Raw genomic sequence first — 21108 nt, forward strand, 5'->3', positions numbered from 1 at the left:
ACAGAACAGAGCTCACAATTCCAGCTGAATGTTGTCATTAGAAAAGCCTTTATATGCAAAGTTTCTTGATCAAGTGCACATAAACTGGCAAGAGTTTATACATGTAAAATAAACACTAATAGCCTGTGCTCAATAGTCCTGCTCTCAAAAAAAAATTACCATAAAAGAACAACAACTTGAATGTGCAATAAAAACCTGCTCATTTCCCACCTCATCTAATTCTGCAGTGCTTCTCTCCAGCTGAACAGGAAGACTACTTTCATTTGTTTTCAAGTAATTGAGAAACATTTCAGGTCTTTATCAGCTCTCCAATCTTTCTTCTTTTCACATTCCCTAGAATTGTTGCCAACAGGGTATTTATAAAAGATCCAGCCTCACAAAAATACTCAGGCAAACAACGTTGCAGGGGAAAAAACAGAAACTGAAGGAGCTGTTATGTAGAGAAGATTTAAAGGGTTGGATCATTGTTAAAAAAGAGAAAAGAATTTGTTTCAGTGGATGCAAGAGCTGTGTGAGGCAGCACTCCTAGCCCTGGGCTCCAGCAGCAGGCACATACCTTTCCCCTAAGGCTGGAAATGTGTGTTTATTTTGGAAGGGTTTGTGCTCCACATCACAAATGGAAACATTCAGCTGGGGCTGAGGCCTCAGAGCAAGACTGAACTGACAACACACCACAAACACACCCCCACAGGAAACCTCCTTCCTCTTTCTTCCCTTCTCTTTCCTGAGGCCTCACCAGAGACTGAACCTGCAGCAGCCCAGCTCAGCTCAGAGCTACATGAACAAACCACACGAGCTCATTACTGGCCAGGCCAGCAGCTCCACACCTCTGCGACAGACAAACCCATGAAAAACTAACTATTAATTAAAAAGAATGAGACCTTGGTCACAGGTTTCTAGCACAGAAGAAGCCAACCCAAAAGGCAACCCCTCCCTCCCTCTCAAGCCTCACCACCTGGCCCTTCCTACCCTCTTCAGCAAAGTGCCTTCTCCTCCACAAACACTGCTGAGAGCAAACAAGGGGCTGTACAAACACCCTGCCCCAGCCAGCTGAAAAACAAACTGAAAAACCCTTCCAGATCCCACCTGCACTTGTATGATTTCTTTTTCCCCACTAGGACCCAAGCAGTGCAAGCACCTCTCACTGCCATGGCAACCCACTTGCAGAACTCAGTGACACACACAGAACATTAAGCTTTTTTTTTTTTTAAAGTTACCACAAAGAGCTGCACTAAGTCATATTTATAAAGATCTCACGTACCAAAATCTATATTTTGCAAAATGTCCAGCTCCAGCCCAGCTTTAATCTCTGTTTTAATACATCCTGGCATGCATTACCTGCTGCAGTCCACTCAGTTTTACTGTGCCATCCTGTCATCACGACTAATTTAATTGCTGTGTCCCAGATAGGAAATAAATTAACTAAATTCAATGATAATCCCTGTGTTGCCTTTTAGTTCTAATAGCATGTGTCACTTATCCTTGAAAATATATCCAAATAAAGCACTTGGTGCAGCACTGCAATAAAGTTTGCAGTCAACTCTGAATATCATAGGAAAAAAGTTCAGTCATATTTTTCCTCTCATTAATTTTTGTATTAATATTTTATCTATTTTAAGAAATTCCTGCTACCTCTCATAAGCTCATGCACGTCCCTCCTAAAGATAAATGTAAGGAACTGCACTATGAAGTGGAAATAAAACATTTCCACAGAGCAAGCTGAAAAGCAAGGAGTATTTGCCAGACAAAGGAAATTCAAAGAAGGGTCACTTACAGGACTGTAAACAACCCCTGGCCCTTGCCCTGAGCATGATCAGGAGGTTTGGGCTCTCTGTAGGACAGGTCCCCCCTTCCAACGATGCTGAACCACAAAAAGCTGCATCACTGCTTCTGACAGATGAAACAATAAATGCCAGAGCTGCCTAATCTCAAACATAACTATCCTTATTCACTGCTGTCTTCTTCCTGATCCATCTTTTATAGCAACAGAAGATGCCTAAACACATGGATAATGAACAAAAAAATCCAACAGATGGAGAAATGCAGTCCCTAAATGTGAAAGAAACAAACTCACAAGCATACCTGAAAAACTGAAGTTATTAACTAGAAACTTAAACGTGGCAGTTTCAAGCAATTAAAAGCAAAGCTGTCACAACACAGACAGAAATAGTAACATCCCACAGAGGGAAAGCAGAAGGCTCTGTGTCTCACTCGTAACAGAAATGAAGAGCCACTGCATTACCACGTGAAAATGAATTTAGTTACCCTGACAGCAAAAACATCTGCTGCTGAATTGTGATATTAAAAAGCCATTATAATCCATTATAGAACAGTGAAACCTTTTCACACAGAAATGAGCTGATACAGAGAACCAAGCAAGCAATACTGTGAAAACAGAAATATTCCATTTAGATAGAAATTGCTCTTTTGTATCTTAATTCCAAGGTTTTTCATGTACCTAAGTTTTGGTGGGACTCACATACCTCTGCTCCCTTTTCCTGAAAGTAAAATCCAGTGTTATAAATGACATGAGATCTCATAGTGCAGATGCTACAGAATTCAAACTAAAACTTTCTGACCTCTCCCTTTCTACATAGGAAAAACTTGGAAATAAAAGGACAGGGTTTCAATAAATTACTGTTACAGTATCTTCATCATGCAGTTATTACTTTCTTTTTCTGAATTCATATTACTGAAGTAATATTTAATTTCTGCTATAGAAATCATAAGAAGTGTTTGAAACATAAGTTGTTCAGTCCGGCCCTTATGTTAGGCTTGGCTCTTCTCTAATTCTCATTCTTTGTGACTCTGGGAAGCTCCACTTGCCTGTCTGTCACCTAATTACCCACCAAGAAATGACAATGCATTTGAGCTGGCTCAGAACCGAGACACAAAAAGATCTGTAAGCCATCAGTTGCAGAAGAAAGACATTACCTTGCCTCTCTTCCTCACCTTTCTGAAAGCCACAGCTTCATTAACTTTTCTCCCAGGGAAGCTGGCAGCCCAGTGCCCCCAAAGGGGAAGGCATTCCTTACCTCTGCTGCTTCCTGACCCCGCTGCAAAGCAGCTCCACTCACTTCCCAGGCAGAAAACCCACACAGAAAGAAAAACAGGCAGTGGTGGCAGCGGGGGAAATAGTTTCTCCTAAGCTCCATGAATTGAGTTTACACATTAAATTGAGTTGAATTGTGCAAGGGGAAAGGGGCAATTACTTGTCTTTGAAACAGATAAATAACTACTAACAACTAAATGGAAAACTGCATCTGTCTTGACAAAAGAGATGACACATGCTGTGTTATGGTTCACAGAAAATTAATCCATATATTCTTGTCAAAAGGCTGCCACAGAATACCCAGCAAGATAAGCCAAAGCTTATGCTGAGAATCCCAACAAAACTTTAGGAACATAACAATCCTAGTAAGATATACTCCCCTCATTAAACAGACACAATGAATAAAAAGTACAAGCACATTTTTTTAAACAAGCCTATAAAAACATCAAGCATTTCACAGAGAATAAACATGAATTTACCTTTGGTTTTTTGTTCAGCAGCCTGAAAGAAGAGAAGAACAAAACAAATCAACTACTTGTCAATACTACAAATGATACCTAATAATTATAGGGCTGCAGGCCTGACTTTTTGCAGAAACTGCTTACATAAATTAGGCATTTGTTTCATTTAAGGGCTAGAGAATCATAGTTTAACTCCATGTGATAGAAATATCTGCCTGAAGCCAGAAGCAGATGCCAAAGAGGAAGTGCAAAGAATGAGAAGAGAGAGCAGCAGCCCCCTCCACCCACCCAGCCTTCCCTCTCCTGAGGGGCAGAGGCTTTCTGGACCCTTGAGCACCCAGCAGAATTAACTTCTGTGACTTTGTCCAGCATCCCTCTGAATCCACCCACGCTATCAGCTTTCACAGAAGGCCTGTTTATTTTTTAATCTGTTTGGAATTTTTTATGATGCCTGATTTTTATACCAGAAAAGACAGCCATCAATTCTTATTTCAAATTAAAACCAACTGTGCAATCCAGAAAATGAGGGAGGAGAATGGCCAGCAGTGAAAATGAGCCTGGGATGCCAGAGTGCCTGCAGCACCTGCTGGGGCTGCTCCAGGCACTTGTGGCTGAGGAGTGGCCACGGGAGCCAGGTGTGGGAGCAGCCCCTGGCCAGCAGGGCGTGGTGAGCACGGGCAGTGCCAGGCCCTGGCACAGCTGCTCGGGCAGGATTCTGTGACCACAGCCTGTCCCCAGGCCAGTGGCAGTGCTCAGTGCCAGGCTCACGCCCAGAAGTGAAGCTGCAGCATCAGTAGCCACAGCCACATCTAAAAGTGAAGGGATCAATGACAACAGGAACATGAACAAACCTTTTTCTGAGCACCTTCCTTCTTTTTCTTTTCTTCCTGCTTTTTCTTTTTCTTTTCTTCCATCAAATGTTCCTCTTCTTGTGTTTCTTGTTCTTTCTCCCTGATAAAAACAAAGGTTAGGAAGAGCTTTTCAGTGAGATGAAGTTGTTCCAGGAAGGTGAATAATCCATATTTGCATTGCTAACTTTCTACATCTCCTGTCTAAAAAAGGCTGCTTCTAATGCTACAATAAAAGTACTGAAAAAGAGCTGCTCCAAAATTGAAACTCACAACAAATAAAATAGCAGGCAGTGAGAATTCAGAAAGGACAGATTTTATTTGGAACCTCTTTCCACAATCACTCATAAGCACTGTTCAATATTAGCATATTCTAGGGAAAGAAAGTTTGAAACTGGAAAAAAAAAGGAGCAAACCCAAGTAATTAATGCAAGCTCTGCTGGCTTTCAGCAGCTGTGATTCACAATATACCTTGAAGATCATGAGCAAGTACATTACTTTGCAACTATTTTTCTCTTTTTGATCAAACACATGCTGCATTAATTTTCCAAACACATCAATTTTGTTCTCAAGAGTTGTAAACTAAGGCCCAGATGAATTCCAATAATCATATTTTGTGCTCATCCTATAAATTCCAGCTGAAGAATTTGCATTAATGCAAAACAAGACTGTTCCAGTATCATCTTGATTAAAAATTAACCTGAATCCTTCCAAAAGAAAACCTATCTGAAACCTTCTTTTCCCTGCTCCCTATGTCCATCACTGAAATAAATGGTTATAGCAATGACCCTCCCAACATCCTTTTCAATAAATACCAATGCAAATAATTCATTTACTTCTCTATAACTGCTTTATCTTCCTTGACAGCTCTTCAGGTCCTGATCATTTATCAGCCTTACAGATCTTCTGAGAAGGCTGTTTCTGATGGGCTGAAGCCATTACCATCACTATTATTAGATTCAAAGCCTTCCAATTACTCCTCAAGACCACTTTTAGCCTAATTTACTATTGCTTTATATTTAGCTTGCCAAAGCCTGCAGCCCCCCTCTCCCCCCGCTTTGTTTGAATCTTTGTTGTTGTTTAAAAAGAGTTTTTTAGTTACAAAACTCTCGATTTTTGGTCACAATCTGTCAGACTGCTCGTTACCTGAAGGAGAAAATACCAAGATTTTGCACATTGTGTCATCAGAAATTTCCCATGAAACATTTTGCCTCTTAACAAGTTTGCATTTTCCTACATCGTTTCCCTTTGTTATAAAAAAAAGGAACATTGTAGCCTCCTGATATTTGGTGCTGAAGGGCATTCTGGGATTTGGCTTTTTCACTCGCCAGACAATACTGATCCCGGCCACTGCGGATGCTTTAATGCTTACACAGATCCTGTATGGAGCTCCAGACTAAATGAAAAGCAGATTCCCTTTCCTTGTGTCACCCCAAACTATAAACACTACAGAAAGCAATTTGCAGCTCTAAACTTAGGTGTCAGTGCCTTTTTAAGGCACTTTACAGCACTCAGACTATTTACAGAAGTGGGAGATACGGCGAGACCCAGGGTCTGGAATAGCAGCCAGAGGTTGGACACATGTGGGAGCCCTCGGTGCACCACTGGAGGTCCAGGCAGCTGAAATAGCATTCAGTATCTGGTTTTTAAATACTGATTCACCTTCTGTCATGGCCAAAAATTCACCACCTGCTCAGCTTATGCCAGTTCCAAAGGGCCACCTTTCAAACCCGGCACTGTAAACTGAGGTCTGGGAAACATCTGCCCTTAGGAACTGCAGGTGGGGACTGCATTACACTAAAAAAATGTTATATCACACTTAAGACAAAGGTGCTTGAAACTGTACTTTGAAATGGCTTCTTCTAGGACTTTGCAAAAAGTGATGACTCTGGTTGCCAAAAGAAACGGAGTTGAAACCGTGATGGATTTGCCTTTATCCCTGTTAGCTCAGTGGAGAACAGAAGTCCCCAGGACCTCAGAAACTACAAAGAAACAACATCCAGTCCCTTCATTTGCAGTGCTCCCTACCCAAGTCACAGCAGACTCTACAAAGGCCCTGTTCCAGTGAACTCCCCCAAGCTCTCCGACTATTGCCAGAGGAAGTTCAGCTTTTTCTGGTTTTTGAAAGCAGGTGAATGAAACAAGTCCATGTAAAATGAGAAACTTTCTGGTTTCCTCTTGCTAGTACTTAAGAAACCCCATGCCATTACAGCAATTCCAGAACACCACAGTTACATTTAAATCTCCTTCAATACTCAGGGCAGTATTTAAAAACAAAAACAAAAAACCACACACAAAAACAAACCACCACCACCACTTTGCCTAACATGCAGAGTTTTTTTTAAGCTATAAAAGTACATATTATCTAACTTCCTTGTTTGGCCTCTTTTTTAATATCAAGTTCTTTTCCTAAAATATCAGGTTGAAAGGGATCTTAAGGATCATCTGGTCCAACCTTTCTTGGTCCAGCCGAGCCTTTAAAGTGTCCAACCCTGGGGATCAACTTTCACCACTGCCAAAATTGTTCCTTACACTGGACTCCACTATCAATTTCTGTTTCCAGGCAACGCAGTGGAATTTCCAAATATTCCAAATTTCAGGTCAGTGGATTTTCCAAACCCAAGAAGAGCAAACATTTTGCTCCACTAAGAATACAATGTATTTTATTACCATATTAGCACAGCAATTACAACATCAGAGGTAGAAGTGCCACTCCTCACAGAGAGCTGAGGTTTGGTTGTGGGGTTATTTTTTTTTCATTTCTGAGATTAAAATAGCCTCGGATTAGCTCAGAAAATGATACTGTAATTTTTAATGGAGCTCAGTTTTCAAAACTGATTTACATAATGACACTTCTGAATGCATGTGCTTTAAATATGCTTAAAATAGAAATAAAGCTCCAAGCGGCCTCTCAGATGGCAACTCTTGCTGTCACTTTTAGGCAGAAATTAGTCATCTAAGAGCAAAACAAAAGGAAAACAATAAAAACATGGCTATATAAAGTTTGATTACGTTGTCAAAGGCACATGTTGCAGCTTTACTTCCTGAGCGACAATTTAATCTTTATTGCAGGAAATAGGCTCAAACATTTATGAATACAAAGCTCATGTTCTAAAGCAGGAGTGTCTCAGGATATCCCTGTAGGAGTTTGCCTTGTTCTTACATATGGCTCTGAATGGGGGGGGATTTTTATGAGCAAGGAGTTTTACTACAGAATGAAGTGGTGTTTTCACAGATTGCAAATGGTTTATGAAATCCAAGCCTAAGCCAAGGTTATCTTTAAATTGCATGTGCTTGAGAGCTCTCTCAGAACAGGAAAGCAAGGGGAGCTGCAGGTCACGGCCACAACAACTCCAGCCCTGTGGCTCTGGCCTGTCCCTGCCTGCCGCTGAAAGGTTTTTTGATCCCTTTAGAAAACTAACAAATCTAGGCTGATTTCTTTTTCAAGCTAAGTAGCAACTTGAGTTTTCTAGTTGGATTGCTTCCACAGCATAAGGCACAGCTGGTATTGCGGATCAGCACTGAGGGGACATTCTGGATGCACTTTCCAATATTCCTTTTGGGAACAGTGATCTTCAACAACCTCCAGGTAGAGTCTATTTGTATTACTGTCCATACAGTGTTTTAGAGCTCAGAAGTTCCTGCAGTAATTGAGGGCTAAACACAGACCTGTCTCTCTTGTCATTCTATGTCACACTGCTCCTAACCTCAACAACCTCATTAATTTTGTTGTATAAGCAAGATGCTGAAGGTTTATTTAACAATATAGGAAAACTGCCTTTTCAGCACAGCACTCCCAATCCTTGCCTAGAGATACCTTTGTCTGGTTTAGCCACCATACCTTAATTCCAAGATACCTCTTGTACCTTTAAATCCTGCTTTATGCTGGAATAAACTCCCCTGACAGTTGTGAAGTTGCTCTTACAGACAGAAATCCTACAACTTGCACACAGCTGCTCAAGCACTGCTCTGGTTTTGACTTCCCTCACCATGCAGGAGGCCACTGTGCATTCCTGCACAGGCATTTTTCCTAACAGTGATGATGGGAGGGGAAAAAATGGGAAAAAAAAGAAAATCTTACAACTAGAATTGTGAGGAGTTGGCAAATACTCATCCAAATGCAGGCTGTGAAGGTTTTATGGAAAGAATTAATAGATCTGTGCATTGTTACAGGTGATAACAGATAACAGAGGGTTTGGACAGCACAGACATGAGCTCTCAAAGACAAGTTCTCCAAATCTGGTATCATACAGTTTCAAACAGAAAGGAAGAAAATGACTACTTAGGAAATTCTTCAAGATCTCATTGTAAGAAAGAAGTGGCTGAAATCTTGAAGGTGGAAAAAGAGCTTGAAGGGTGGTGATGAAATGAGATTAAAAATTAACATCAAAATAAGAGCATCAAACTCTGGAAAGGCAGGCTTTGATTCCTTCAGGACACCTCACATACTGTCCCATGTGAAGAGGCAGAGCTGTTTCTTGGAAGTCACCAGGAATCTAAACAACAATGCAGATACCCACATATCCAGCAGGAATCCTACACAAAGCAAGAGGTCACCAGAGCATCTGCAATCATTGTTTTCACAAGCGCTGGAACAGATAAACTAAAATTCTGTATTTGCCTATTGCTAATTTTGTTTCCTGCTCCATCTTTACACGGTCCAGCTCCGTGACCTTTGCAGAGTAAATATGGGTGAAGGGAAGGAGCTGGTGTGACTGTTAAAGTGCCAGCTTTGTTCCCTTGATATCCAGGCTCAGTCATTAATCAAAAAGAGTCAAGCTGGTCCCTAATTACAAGCTCTCCAATCACCTCAAAAAAAGAAAGCAGCATGCAAAACTAGGTCAAATAAATAAGAAGGAAAATATGAAAAAAACCCAGCGCAAACACACGGGGACAAACTGAGAAAAGCCAGAAAAATACGAGCACCATGCCTGTGAAAAGCAACAAACCAACCTTTAAGAGCTTCATTAACATGCGAGAGGAAATATTGGTTTTGATTCTTGCTGGGGAAGGGGGAGCAGTGACAGATGACCCTGGGAGGGCTGAAGTGACAGTACTTTTCTTTCTGTTCCAGCCCTCCCTAAAGAGGTCAGCGGGGAACAGATGGCCAACAACGGCCGGCGCTGGTGCGGAGCCGCGGGTGACGACACCGACTTCTCCCAGGGATTTCTCCCAGGGATTTCTCCCAGGGATTTCTCCCAGGGATTTCTCGGGGCTCTGGCCAAGCTGCTGCCAGGGGCAGCAGAGCACCCACAGCCAGGCTGCTCCTGCCCCACCTCCAGCCCTGCAATGGTCCGTTCTGGCTTCCTTCCCAAAGGGCTGATCTTAGGCGACAGGGAATATTCTGAAGTACTGGTTTTAACTTCTGCTTAAAGAGAGGGCTCCTAAGACTCTGAGATAGAGTTTACTAGAGTGTAAAGCAGATAACAGAGAATAGTGTCGTTTGTTATCAGGTGAGAAATTTAAGTTTTAGGGTTTTTAGCATAGACATAAATAGGAAGTAAGATGGAAGATTTTGAGCGTTGTCTGTCTTCTTACAGTGCTTTTCTTGTGCACTAAATCTAGCACAGAAAACATACCAAAACTTTTAATAAGATAACAATGAATAACAAACTGAAGACCAAAAAAGTCCCATATGTCTCTTTCCTAACACAAAACTGTTACAAAAAACTTTCCCCCATCAAGGGAACCCCTGTGGGGCCCAACAAGAGGAGCAAACACCCATACAGGCAGAACACTCAGGATGTGTTTAAAAGTCCCTTTTCCCAAAATTTGAGATGATCTGGCTTCTCAGAAAAACTCACAGGAAACAGCAGGGAAGAAAAGGAGATGGAGCTAAACATTTTGCTACCACTCCAAAGAGGAAATCAGGCCAGCAAAGGCAAGAACAGCTTAAAAATTCCTGAGAGAAATGGGATGTTCCCCCCTGGCTGGGCCTGCTGTCATTTTACCACGGCTAAGGCACTGCAGGTTACCTTAAAGCACGAGCAGGTGGATGGATGGCACTCTGGAAGAGCAGCAGATGGCAAAGACTGTGCAAATAATTTACAAGGGAAGAGAGAAAAACATCAGCAAGAGCTAACAAGGATTTGTGGAGGAAAATAAAAGCCTGATTTATTTTTTCCTACAGCACAGTCACAGGTATTTTTGGAAAAGATGAAAGAGAAGCAACCAAACTACGTAACAGACTTTTCAATCCACATGGAGATTTTTGTTAGTAAGAATATGATTGCTTTATTATTTAATAGTTTTAAGGTACATAACAAAATTACAATAAAAACCCACAAAACCCCTGCCCTAAGGCAGGGACCTGATGAATTTCTGCTACAGTGTGCCACATGTCCAGCAACAAAATTTTTATTAACCACTTTGCTGCTGGAAAAATGTGTCCACTTACTTCGTTTCCAGAATATATCAAGTCATGGGCTTGATTAATTAAGAAGGGACAATATTCAGAACACCCTGGTGAACTCAAAATGCAGAAAAAAGGCAGAGAATCAGTGAGAAAAAGCACAGGGTACCATGTTTGGCAGGAAAAATCCTACGTAAATGCAGCATAGGGAAAAAGTGGCATAACACCAGTTTTGGGGAGACAAAAAAGCAGGTGCTGCAGTGGATTTCACTCCAAAGGCAAAGCAACAACATCACAGATGGTCAGAAACTCTTTAGCTGATGTGCTGTGTCCAGCTTGGGACTCCTACAGCAAGAGAGACACAGGTCAGCTGGAGAGAGGCCAGAAAACAGCACCAAGGAAATCAAAAAAGCACAGGCCCTTGGAAAAACCTTCACTTATCTGAAGAGATGGCAACCCTGTTATTCAAAAAGGTGTTAAAGACAGAGGCAGAGAAGCACAAAGTAAAATCTTTCTCCTTCAGCTGTGGTAAGTAGCACTGAATTTAAATTGCAACAAAGAAGATTTGGATTAGGTAAAGAAAAATCCTTCACACTGAAGCATTTAAAAAAAAAAAAAAACCAACATTAAAATGTATACCAAGTCTTTATAAATATACATTTGGAGAAGAAAAGTGGAAAAACGTAAAAAGAAAATATTTATTTTTTATGAAGCAATGCTGATACAAGGCCACACCAACTCCTAGACACAAAAACAATTAAACTGGAGGCCTCTACCCATTTACAGAGTGAAATCCTACAATCTCCTCTCCAGGGAATTAGTGGGGGGAAAGCCCCCAGTCACACCACTGTGCACAAGATAAGTCTATGGAGGAGTTGCATGTACAGTTGTGAGCACACAGCTTGGAACTACACCCTGTAATCTGAAAGTCTGGGAGCAAAATTTGTTCCTGTGGGGAGTCATAAATGAAGTTCAATGAGAGTTTTTGTTTGACCTCAATTGATGATTTCTTGATCCCGTGTTTTGGGGTTTTTCACTGTCCAATTATGTCCCTGTCCTGCAATTAGCTCTCATTAATAGATTATTTGCCTTGACAGGAGATTCCTTCCTCTGAAAAAACAAGGTATCATCCATTGCTAACAGATGTGGGCTGGGACTTTGATCCCTCCAGTTTCTGGTGAACTTATCTTGAAATGTGTAACAGAAAATTGATCTGAACAGGGGTGGCAGTCAGATTCCTGCAGCCACTTAGAAATTCCACCAAATCTGGAGTGTCTGCAGGAGCAGAATGTAGCTGCCATTCAAAACCAACCAAGAACATCACAGCATTAGCTGAGATCGTGGTGTGAAAAGCAACACATTCCATTAAAATTGGTGAAACTAGAGGCAGATTTTAGGTTGTCCAAGAGATTAAATTAAACTCCTGCTCCTACAAAGTGTAAAATAGAAATTCCAGGATCAGAAAGAGTTTCTGTGTTCCACGCTCTGTATCAAGGCTGCACTTCCAGCAGTAGCACACAGTGTTTCTAAGATGTCACTCTGGAATATTGGTTGAAGTGCAATAAAATCCTGGCAGGACCCCAAGGAGAGAAAAAGAGAATTACAGCTGGTGTGTGCTGCTGGAAGTTTCCAGCTCACCCAGTGTTAACTTACTGTGAACCCTCCTTTGTGTACACATAAGGTAAATAGCCACTCAAGCAGATTAGATTAGAATAAAAATAAAGCAGAACAGGTAGTTACTATCATTAAATTCAAGATATTTTTCAAAAGCACACCGACCTGGCCTTGTTTTAGCTTCTACTGGTTGTTACCAATGACTGGAAGGGGGGAAATTCCAGAGAAGAAAAAGTTTTATACACTAAAGATGCAGATGAGCTATGACTGATAAACCACAAGTTTGAAGAGCCCATATTTGAGCATTGCCAATTCCCAGGAAACGTTTGCAGGGCTTGGAGTTGTTGGTTTTTTTTTCATCTAGAGACTTTTTTTTTTGTTTTTTTTTAAACACTCCAGTTTCTCCTGGTGTTTTAGCTGAGAGGGATGGGCACTGATGAGAGCACTGGAGTAAAACCAGGAATATTGCAGGGGTGTGTTACCCCCTCATTACTGAGCAGGGCACACCAGAGTGGCTCTGCAGGGCAAAACTGTCACTGCAGAGGATTTCCTACTCACACCATCCCTGTTCCAGGTGGAGCCTGGCTCCAGCCTGCTCCCATGCAGCAGGAGAGCATTAACTGCACCCTTGGAACTCATCATCCAGTGACATTTTATTTAAAAGGCATCTGATAACTGCGCGCCAAGACACACGAGGCCGATCAAAGCACAGCAAGTGGGGACAATCACCTGATCAATCATGGAAGCTCCAATCCAGATGAAGAGATCCATGTAGATAATCCCACAGGGATGCCACCACCCAGGTTCATTCCCTCTGTGTACATACAAGCCCCAACACGGGGCAGCCCCAGTGGCCATGGGCTAGAACTGTACACCAAACCTCAGCCATTTATGCATTTCAGGCTTAAACCATACCAGAATTTGCTCCCTCAATCTGCTGGCAACACCCCAGCAGACCTTAAGTACCCCACCATGGGCACCACTCAGGCTATGCAAGGACCCACACCAAAAAAAAAAAAAAAAAAAAAAAAAGCTTGCATCAAATTCATCACTCAGGCTACAAACAGCAAGAAACGTGCTATGAAAAACAACTCTCCTCCCCCAGCAAACACAGAGTGATGGAAAAATTAAGCTACACAGTGTGAAGGGTGCAGATAACCAGATTTACATTGCCAGCACCCTCCCTCCCAGGCCTGATGATAGTTACCAGCAGTTGATCTGGCATCTGCTCCACGGCTCGTCCCCAATCTTCCTGGGACATAATGCACAAAGGAAAACAGCTCTGGAATCCAGCAGCTCAGCAAGAGCACAGCATGTTTGTCTCTCCAGATACTGCTGGCTATTTTGGTTTCTGGAAATACTTCAGAAGATGAGAGCCCTGTGCCAGTCCCCCTCACTGCCCAAGTGTCACCCTTCAGCTGACCCAGGAGCAGAAGCAACCCACAGACAAGCAGCTGCCTCTCTTTAGCTGAACTCCAAGAACACTTTAGAGGAGCACTGCTTCCTGGGGCAGCTGCACAGGGAGACTGCAACGTAGGAGGCCAGGAAATTGGAACAGGAGCAGCAGCTCCACAGGATGTTTTGCCACGCAGGCTCAGAGCTGACCACTCCCAGGGACGGAGGCTGGTGGAGCCAGTCAGTCACCTGTCATCCTGAGGGGACAATGGGGTCAGGAGGGACAGGCCACAGCTGGGAGCACTGTGCAGCAAACTCTCAGCAAGCAAAGCTAAGCCTTTATGCTCCTCTGTTGAAAAAACCTGAAAATCAACTTTATGTTACTACAATGATGCACCATTTTGCCTGTAAGGATTTCCAACACACCTAATCCTCCCTTCCCCCCTCCATCACAGTCAGGCACCAGTGCTCAGTTATTTCTGAACACAATCACTTTGTCAGCAGCAGGTGAAAGCATACTGAATTTATTTATTGCCAGAGCTGAAGGCCAGGTTGGCGCTCCCCACACAAGCGGGGCTGGACAACACAACATACAGCATCAAAAAAAGGAAACAGAATTTACCCTGAAGACAGGGTTATGGTGCTGCTCTTATGCTTATTCTTATAAGGTGGTGCTAATATCTTCAGCAAAAGACCCCCAGCTTACAGCAGCCACAGGCACACAGCTCCACGGGGTGTCCATGCTCATGATGGCTCCAGTGTGATTACACAGGCCCAGGAAGGTGAGCAACACCTCCCCTTAGGCAGAGTGGGAAAATGCACACACACTGCCCTCCCTCCCAGCCACAGGCAGGGAAACTGCACCAGGCATGTCCAGGAATAACAGCAGCACAGCAGCTGGACAGTGAGGAGCAGCAGTGACCTGACACACACGTGTCACCCGACCTGACACTCATCTGCCATCGGAGATGACCTAAGGGCCCCTCCAGCCCGGGCTGTCCTGTGAGATTAAAATCATTCCCTAGATGTGTGGCAGGAGCTGGTCCCTAGGAAGACAGGGGTGGGCCTCAGCTACCCCAGCACTGAGATCTCCAGGTGCCACCTTGGAGGCACAAGTGGGTGGGATGCAGGACACTGCTGCAGCCCCCACTCCAGGAAGCTCACTCCAGGGGGAACCACAGGACAGCAGGGAAAGGGTGTCCCCAGATCTACAATCAGGAAAAAATAAGGACACTGCTCCTCAAGCTGTAGAGCCCAGGGTGGGAAGGATGAGGTGCTCTCTCTCCACACTGCCTTGGGAAGCTGAAGTCCCTCTGTCCCTCCGTGCTGTGACACCTCCTCACAGCTGCTCCCACCTGGACAGGTAAGCTGAATGCACAGCTGACACAACATGGCAAAACAAGATGAAAAAGGAAAAAGAGATGTCAAAAGAACTCCTTGTCTTAGAAACCAAACGGGAAATACACTTAAAGCAAATATGATGATGGAGATCTAAGTTTTTGTAAGATGTTTATTCTTTCAGAAGATTTCAGAATACACAAACCCATAATTTCCCTCTTTTGCATTTTTAAATTTGCTGAGTGAGCTCATTGAACATTCAAGCTGTTGTCTTCAAGTTTTCCAAATACCATTCTATTTAAAGGCACTGTGAATAGGGAATTCAATTTATCAAATGAATGAAAGAAGAATTCTTAGCAGGAACCCTGGTGAGCTAATCAAGAGTCACAATAAAATGTCAGGGGTCCTGGAATTCTCGGCAGGAGGTTAACACCAAATTTGATCCGAGTCAAGGAAGACAAAACACACTATAGACTAATAAACTGTACTAAAAGTTGTGCACTGCAAATTTCTGAAAGTTTAAACACAAATGAAGAAAACCTACTTGGTTTGTGCACTTTATATACACTCCTAGTATTTCACTACAAAAATTAAAACGCTGTTCACTATAATCATGTCATTAAACTTAAAGAAAATACTTTTTGAAGCTTTTAATACTTTTTGAAGCTTTTAAGTTTTTGTTCCACTGCATCTTCAGCTGCAAGGCTGTTTTGAAAATTAAGATGGCAGCATAATTTGAGTAAGATAAGAAACAATTACTCTGTACCTATCTTTAGGCTGGAAATTGGATTCAGCTCAAGATTTATCCTATCATCCAAAATTAAAGAAACAGCATAATCCATCCACCTTTCCTTCCACAAACCTACCAGAGTTTAAAAGATTAGCTCTGCAGTGCTGAAAGGGTTATCCTTAAAACTCGATGAACTTCATGGAAATAAACTTCTCTGTTCCTCTCTTCACTTTCCATAGTAAAAGCATAAATTAGAATATCAGACCCAGGATCAGAATGGGCCATCATCCATTTTTCAACTTAGCAAATGAATAGCAGCTCCATGGGGGAGGAGAGACAGGGTGGGGGAGAGATGGGGAAAGGAAATAGCCATAAATGATCTGCCAGGACAGGAAAACCAGTTGCAGTAAATACCGCTTTGGAAATCAATTTATGGTCAATTATGATCTTAGTAATAACTATTTTATGCCTTCATTTAGTGCATGAAATGCCCAGGGGAGCAAATATTCTCAGAAATATATCTAATGTCTCCAAGTATGTTATCTGATCAGTAGATGCAGACAGAATTCCAGAAAGAGCAGCTCCTGCTTGTCTGGATGCTGACTGAGGGACTGGGGATGGGGCAGGATGGAGGCACAATTTCAGTGCAGGTGGACTATCAGTCTTGCAATATCACCCAGATAAAATAAGATTATATCTATCAGTCTGGGTTGTTGGCTGCAAAAGCAATGAGTTTTGTCATCACACTGCAGTATTTCACCCAGAGATTTGTGAAGGACATTTCATTCTCACAAATGTAGGAAAAAATTAAAGTTTAGAGTCTTTTTTTTTTAAGGCAAATCATTATGTAAACATCCATCCACTAAGCCAACCATTGCTTTATTCAATTATTACATGTAAATGTGGTAACAGAGTATAAAGACTGACATCTCTAATGGTGTAATGAGACTTACTCGGACCATTCTTTTCTCAAGTGAAGGAGCTGAGTTCCATGAGATTGATTAGAAGAACAAGAATAGTAAAAATCACACATTCACCAAGTTCCACAAAGTCCCAGACAATAAATCTTTCACCTGAGACAGAGCTATTTATACAGAGACTCTGCTCCTCAACAGCAGCAGTTCTATTACTGTGAGGCACCAAATTTAGCTCCACACCTGGATCAGACATTTATTTTATTATGATCATACTAGAAAACATTAAATAGCGTTTAGTTTGCTACCATTAGGCTCGCCTCCTTCCCTATCAGAAGATGTTGCATCCCCCATATTAATTTATTTTTGAAAGATTCAAGATAAACATATACTTCATCATAGTTTACATCAGCAAAGAGAAACCGAATAATTTTATAGGCAGGAAGACGCGAACAGCACATGTGTGCCAACAAGTTATTTTTAACTAAGAGCAATTTTTTCTGCATCACAAAACAGGAATGAGTACTGGGCACTTACAGCATTCCACTGCAAGGAGATAAGGATGATTGCATTTGCAGAGATAGAGCATCTTTTGTAAGAGAAAGAATTTCAAGCACAGCACCCATTTCAAAGCTGACGATGTGGTAAAAATTCCAACAACACAAACACTGGAAGCAATTCTCCTCTGTTAAGTAAGTTTGTGCACTTGTTAAGTGCAATTAAAAACACTGAGGGGAGGGGAAAGTTGTGACCTGCAGATGGACAGAATGGTGTTAGCAGCGGGACCATGAGGAATCCTGCTCCTGCCTTTGGTAACACGCTTGTGTAAAGAGTGATTTACTTGATTTACACACACTCTCAATTAGGTTATGCCTGCAGTGCTACTAAAGTTTTTAGCTTCATATTTCACGAGCAGGATCATCCTCAAGGCTACTGTGAACATACACTGAGTTCAAGCAGAAACATTACAAACACCACCAAGACCACCTTCCATGCTCTATAATGACCTTGTAGGAACACAGGAAAATGGCAGTCGGCACATTATGCATCTGTACAGCTGATTTTTTTTTTTCCTTGGCATTCTCCCTGAACTGCTCCTTTTTTTCTAGAATGGTTTGTGTTAAAGCACTGGGCTGATGCTCTTTTGTTTACCAGTAACCAGCTACTGTTTAAAAACAAGGATCTCCATTGTCAGCACCAATGAATGACGTGAGCATCAGCCATGAAAACACTCTGGAATTCTGAAGAACTACAAGACCTGAGAGTCGGGGGCTTGAGCAGGACTGAAATCAGACTGACACTACACAGATATCCGGCTGAGCTTAAAATAGACTTGGCAGAAGTCAGCCTGGACTAACAATCGATCCGTGGACACACTGACCACCCAGAATGTGTTCAAGCCACAGCAAGCACTCCCTATCCCTCCACCAAAACAAACAGCTCTCCCACATCCCATCAGGAAGCACTGGAAATGCAGGATGAGAGAGAAAACTGTAAACTTTGTGCATACGCAACACAGGAAGGGAAGAAAGGAACAGGAAGGAAAAGAGCACATCTAAGAAAAATCAGGTAATGCCATTCTAAGAGACCCCTCTTGGGCAAGACCGTAACAAAGGCAGTGCCTTCAGAAAATCAGCGTGGGAAAACAGGCACAGACCCCAGGAACAAGAAGCTGGGGGAGAGAAGCAGAGGGAAGAATGGATCTCCCTCTGAAAACACCCATGGGCAGCAACTAAACACAGCCCAGGGTGGCTGTTTTCCTTGTGGTGGAAGGAGGGTGGCTGTTATCTTTTCCTAAATGAACCTATAGCTGGTAGCTGCACGATAACTATTTTGAGATATATAAACATATTTTTCTCTGGGGCTTAATTACCACAAAGGATGCCAACCAATTTGACAAGTCAATTTTTCTCTCAAATAAAAAAAAAAAAAAAAAAAAAAAAAAAAAGAAAACCTGAAAAATCTCTTTGTCTAGCAATGCAGAGCTTAAAAAACAGCCCAAACATCCAAGGGATAAATATTAGGTATTTTCAATACAAAGCAATAAGCAATTGTTATAATTTCTCATAACTGAGTTCCTAAAACATAGAAGTTCCGGACTGAAATCTAAGTAAATGTAAATCTGGTTTGCAATTTTTTAAATGGCTGTACATTTCAAACCCCAGAAAAAGCAGGCTGCAGATAGCTGTTTATTACAAATGACTTCCACCTCCTCCACAGCCCTCAAAGGCAAACTATAAATCTGTGTGCAAAGCCAGACAATCTGGGCACCCAGCCATAAACCATCACTGCTGCAGCACAGATAACTGTTCTCGCTCTCAGCCATCCTTGGCTGCAAACCCACGGGGAAGAGCTCCAGAAACCAGACCTCAGCCCCGTCAGGGCTTCTAATATTTTATGAACTTGAATTACAACTACGTTCAAGACCTCAGTGCTGAAAAATTACAGCGCTGATTCACACCCAGGGCTGAGACCAAAACTCACTCGGATTCGCCTGGTACCCTGAAGCTCGAGATGCAAGAACAGCCAGTTATTTTACAGCTGCCTTCAGTGACAGAAGCCTTTCTATCGGGAGGAAGAGACAGACATGCTACTCTTCAAAAATAAGACAAAAGAATCAGATGCATATTTTAGAGCAGTGCTGCATTTTCCACCATTTTTGACACGACCTCAAGGAGCACAGCGACTGTTCTGTGCCACAACAGGCAGTTTGTTTATGATCAAATCCAGACATTTGTATCTTGGGCGGGAGATTTTAAAACACAGTAGCGACAAGGCAGGAGGGAGCACAAATGAAGCTTCAGAAATCACAGTTGTAACTGTATTTGGGAATCCACAGTGAAGTTAACCATGATTAAGTAATGATAAAATATGCCTAAGTACATCTACTTCTAGCATTTAAGATGCACAACTTAGCCATGCTTTCAGTTGACAATTTTCCTAACTAGCACAGATTCCTAAAGGGAGATCAAATGATACTTTGATTCCTCTACTTTCATACATTAAGAATAACCACCTTTCATTTTACCAACAGCATTTGCCAGTGAAGAGACGGCACAGAGCACATAGATCATTTAGTAATGCAATTTACTGTCACTTCTAGATCATCTCCCCATTCAATAAAGTATACTTCTCTTCTAAACACTATTTGCCCTGGCTGATATCTTCATAATACAGCTGAAAACCTCAAGCCATTATCACTAGAAGGCATCAGCTGATCCTAAATTGGCTAGACTGCAGCGTCACAGGCATTTAAGAGGTTTCCTTATCATTCATCTTTAATACTGAGGGATCGACACACTCCTACCTGCAGCTTCCAGGCCAAGGGGAAACCTTCTAATGGTATTACCATTATCTTGTAATCTGAATTTTAAACAATTAAAACAATAGCACTTTTGTGTTGCAGGTTACTGTTACCAAAGATGATACTTTTATCAGTTGCCACGTACAAAGTCTTACATAAAACACTGATTTTTTTAAAAAAAGCAGAAATATGCACTCTGCATTGAAGCTGCTGAACCTTCAAAGAGAAGCAGCACTGGTACAAGGCCCTTTTAAATTTAAGTCATCAAGAGAGACCATTTGGTTTACTCAGTAAAGGTTCGGTCATTTTATTTTAAATCTGCAGTTCTTTTAGTCAATACGATCTGGCAATTCTTTCCAAATGAAAGCCTCTTTTTACTGAAGCAGGGGATGGCTCCACCCCTGACCTCCTCCTTCAGCTTGTTTTGGAAAGGGGCCAGATGACAGCATTTGGAAAAGCGCATGTTTATCTCGGCGAGGCCAGCTGCTAAGTTAACATATTACCCGTTCCCACATCCCCCGCTCTTGGTTAAGTCTTCACAGCTAAAACTGAAAGTAAACGCTGCCATTGGGCTTTTAATAAATGTAACACGAAAGAGAAAAGGAGTCTCCGTGGCATGGAGCATCTGAAGGGGCTGCAGAGGTCTAGGTCATTCTGAGTGAACAGCAGGCAGTCACTCTGGCAATAAAATTCCTGGCCCTTCTGAATGAAGTGAATGAAAAACTGAAAAATAAGCGGTTTTACTTCTAGATTAATTTAAAGCTGTGCTCTCTATAAGGCTGCCACTCAGCAACAGTTTGCTTGACTACACAAGGAGATTATGAGGCCCTGCTTGACAAAACCTTTCACTTTATCTTGTTTTATTGTTAGTCCATACTTGGCAAGGTATGGAACAGGGGAGCTTGGAGAACTTCAACAAGAAATCTTCTGGTTAAAGGTAGTCTCATGCCAAATTATGTTTTTTTTCATTTTAAGGAAATTCCATCTCATTCTTTTCAAAGGCTTAAAAACCTCTTTCAAGCAAAAAGAGTACAGAATTACCTTACTTCCCACAAACATCAGTGAAAGATCTCAATTTATCAAAAGCAGAGTGTGTTATC

The 21108-nt window shown here is 42.0% G+C and overlaps 1 protein-coding gene across 4 annotated transcripts in view; it reads right to left on the reverse strand.

The window, feature by feature from the left end:
* Positions 1-4398, reverse strand: part of TNRC6C (trinucleotide repeat containing adaptor 6C) — an 82784-nt gene extending 78386 nt beyond the window's left edge. For all 4 annotated transcript variants that reach the window (XM_038157224.1, XM_038157222.1, XM_038157223.1 and 1 more), the window contains exons 1-2: positions 4365-4398; positions 3532-3553 (exon numbers count right to left, since the gene is read on the reverse strand). The gene's annotated coding sequence lies outside the window, so the exon portion shown is untranslated. The remainder of the gene's footprint in view (positions 1-3531; positions 3554-4364) is intronic.
* Between the last annotated feature and the right edge of the window lie 16710 nt (positions 4399-21108).

Source organism: Motacilla alba, chromosome 18 (genome assembly GCF_015832195.1).
Source record: "Motacilla alba alba isolate MOTALB_02 chromosome 18, Motacilla_alba_V1.0_pri, whole genome shotgun sequence".
In the NCBI taxonomy this organism is placed as follows: Eukaryota; Metazoa; Chordata; class Aves; order Passeriformes; family Motacillidae; genus Motacilla; species Motacilla alba.